The following is a 3,428-nucleotide window of genomic DNA, read 5'->3' as shown; positions in this document are numbered from 1 at the left end:
AAGCCTAGCGAGGGTCTCGGTTCTTTCAGCCTGGATGCCTAGTTAGCATAAGAGGGCTTCGCGCCAGTTACCCGCTCATGACAGGCTGTAGACGTTTGAGTCACGCCCCGGGGGTTGAAAAGAAGGTCCCCTTCTCCCCGTGTAGTCAGAGTGGCGCTATCTACCAACCTCAAGCGTCAGATACAATTCTAGTAAATATAAGTAGCCCAGAAAGTGAAGGAGAACACAGTCGCCCATATAGCGAATTGGTAAGGCATTCGACATGTAATCGAAAATCGTGGGTTCGGTCCCCATTCTGGGCGCGTGTTTTTCTTTCTTTCTTCTGTATATTAAAAAATGTGTACTTCATTACCGTAGTGAAAAAAAAAAGAGCCTAACCACAGTCCTATGCCTCCTTTGGCGTTGTAGACTGCTGACCTATCTTTGTGTATTTCCCCAACGAGCCCCTCATTTCCTTACTATATTATTCTGCGAAAGCCTAGCGAGGGTATCGGTTCTTTCAGCCTGGATGCCTAGTTAGAATTAGAGGGCTTCCCGCCAGTTACCCGCTCATGACAGGCTGTAGACGTTTGAGTCACGCCCGGGGGTTGAAAAAAGGGCCCCCTTCTCCCCGTGTAGTCAGAGTGGCGCTGGCTACCACCCTCAAGCGTCAGATACAATTCTAGTAAATATAAATAGCCCAGAAAGTGAAGGAGAACGCAGTCGCCCAGATAGCCGAATTGGTAAGGCATTCGAAGTGTCATCGAAAGACGTGGGCTCGGTCCCCACTCTGGGCGCGTCTTTCTTTCTTTCTTCTGTATATTAAAAAAAATGTGTACTTCATTACCGTAGTGAAAAAGAAAAAGAGCCTAACCACAGTCCTATGCCTCCTTTGGCGTTGTAGACTGCTGACCTATCTTTGTGTATTTCCCCAACGAGCCCCTCATTTCCTTACTATATTATTCTGCGAAAGCCTAGCGAGGGTATCGGTTCTTTCGGCCTGGATGCCTAGTTAGAATAAGAGGGCTTCCCGCCAGTTACCCGCTCATGACAGGCTGTAGACGTTTGAGTCACGCCCGGGGGTTGAAAAGAAGGTCCCCTTCTCCCCATGTAGTCAGAGTGGCGCTGGCTACCACCCTCAAGCGTCAGATACAATTCTAGTAAATATAAATAGCCCAGAAAGTGAAGGAGAACGCAGTCGCCCAGATAGCCGAATTGGTAAGGCATTCGAAGTGTCATCGAAAGACGTGGGCTCGGTCCCCACTCTGGGCGCGTCTATCTTTCTTCCTTCTGTATATTAAAAAAAAATGTGTACTTCATTAACCGTAGTGAAAAAGAAAAAGAGCCTAACCACACCCCTATGCCTCCTTTGGCGTTGTAGACTGCTGACCTATCTTTCTGTATATCCTCAACGAGCCCCTCATTGCTTTACTATATTATTCTGCGAAAGCCTAGCGAGGGTCTCGGTTCTGGCAGCCTGAATGCCTAGGTAGCATAAGAGGGCTTCCCGCCAGTTACCCGCTCTTGACATGCTGTAGATGTTCGAGTCACGCCCCGGGGGTTGAAAAGAAGGTAGCCTTCTACCCGTGTAGTCAGAGTGGCGCTATCTGCCACACTCAAGCGTCAGATACAATTTTAGTAAATATAAATAGCCCAGAAAGTGAGGAGAACACAGTCGCCCAGATAGCCGAATTGGTAAGGCATTCGACATGTAATCGAAAGGTGTGGGTTCGGTCCCCACTCTGGGCGCGTGTTTTTCTTTCTTTCTTCAGTATATTTAAAAAAAATGTGTACTTCATTAACCGTAGTGAAAAAGAAAAAGAGCCTAACCACACCCCTATGCCTCATTTGGCGTTGTAGACTGCTGACCTATCTTTCTGCATATCCTCAACGAGCCTCTCATTTCCTTACTATATTATTCTGCGAAAGCCTAGCGAGGGTCTCGGTTCTTTCAGCCTGGATGCCTAGTTAGCATAAGAGGGCTTCGCGCCAGTTACCCGCTCATGACAGGCTGTAGACGTTTGAGTCACGCCCCGGGGGTTGAAAAGAAGGTCCCCTTCTCCCCGTGTAGTCAGAGTGGCGCTATCTACCAACCTCAAGCGTCAGATACAATTCTAGTAAATATAAGTAGCCCAGAAAGTGAAGGAGAACACAGTCGCCCATATAGCGAATTGGTAAGGCATTCGACATGTAATCGAAAATCGTGGGTTCGGTCCCCATTCTGGGCGCGTGTTTTTCTTTCTTTCTTCTGTATATTAAAAAATGTGTACTTCATTACCGTAGTGAAAAAAAAAAGAGCCTAACCACAGTCCTATGCCTCCTTTGGCGTTGTAGACTGCTGACCTATCTTTGTGTATTTCCCCAACGAGCCCCTCATTTCCTTACTATATTATTCTGCGAAAGCCTAGCGAGGGTATCGGTTCTTTCAGCCTGGATGCCTAGTTAGAATTAGAGGGCTTCCCGCCAGTTACCCGCTCATGACAGGCTGTAGACGTTTGAGTCACGCCCGGGGGTTGAAAAAAGGGCCCCCTTCTCCCCGTGTAGTCAGAGTGGCGCTGGCTACCACCCTCAAGCGTCAGATACAATTCTAGTAAATATAAATAGCCCAGAAAGTGAAGGAGAACGCAGTCGCCCAGATAGCCGAATTGGTAAGGCATTCGAAGTGTCATCGAAAGACGTGGGCTCGGTCCCCACTCTGGGCGCGTCTTTCTTTCTTTCTTCTGTATATTAAAAAAAATGTGTACTTCATTAACCGTAGTGAAAAAGAAAAAGAGCCTAACCACACCCCTATGCCTCATTTGGCGTTGTAGACTGCTGACCTATCTTTCTGCATATCCTCAACGAGCCTCTCATTTCCTTACTATATTATTCTGCGAAAGCCTAGCGAGGGTCTCGGTTCTTTCAGCCTGGATGCCTAGTTAGCATAAGAGGGCTTCGCGCCAGTTACCCGCTCATGACAGGCTGTAGACGTTTGAGTCACGCCCCGGGGGTTGAAAAGAAGGTCCCCTTCTCCCCGTGTAGTCAGAGTGGCGCTATCTACCAACCTCAAGCGTCAGATACAATTCTAGTAAATATAAGTAGCCCAGAAAGTGAAGGAGAACACAGTCGCCCATATAGCGAATTGGTAAGGCATTCGACATGTAATCGAAAATCGTGGGTTCGGTCCCCATTCTGGGCGCGTGTTTTTCTTTCTTTCTTCTGTATATTAAAAATGTGCACTTCATTACCGTAGTGAAAAAAAAAAGAGCCTAACCACAGTCCTATGCCTCCTTTGGCGTTGTAGACTGCTGACCTATCTTTGTGTATTTCCCCAACGAGCCCCTCATTTCCTTACTATATTATTCTGCGAAAGCCTAGCGAGGGTATCGGTTCTTTCAGCCTGGATGCCTAGTTAGAATTAGAGGGCTTCCCGCCAGTTACCCGCTCATGACAGGCTGTAGACGTTTGAG

This window comes from Haemaphysalis longicornis, unplaced genomic scaffold (genome assembly GCF_048455015.1).
Source record: "Haemaphysalis longicornis isolate Haplotype H1 unplaced genomic scaffold, Haemaphysalis longicornis Haplotype H1 scaffold_11, whole genome shotgun sequence".
NCBI lineage: Eukaryota > Metazoa > Arthropoda > Arachnida > Ixodida > Ixodidae > Haemaphysalis > Haemaphysalis longicornis.
This window is presented reverse-complemented; position numbering follows the sequence as displayed.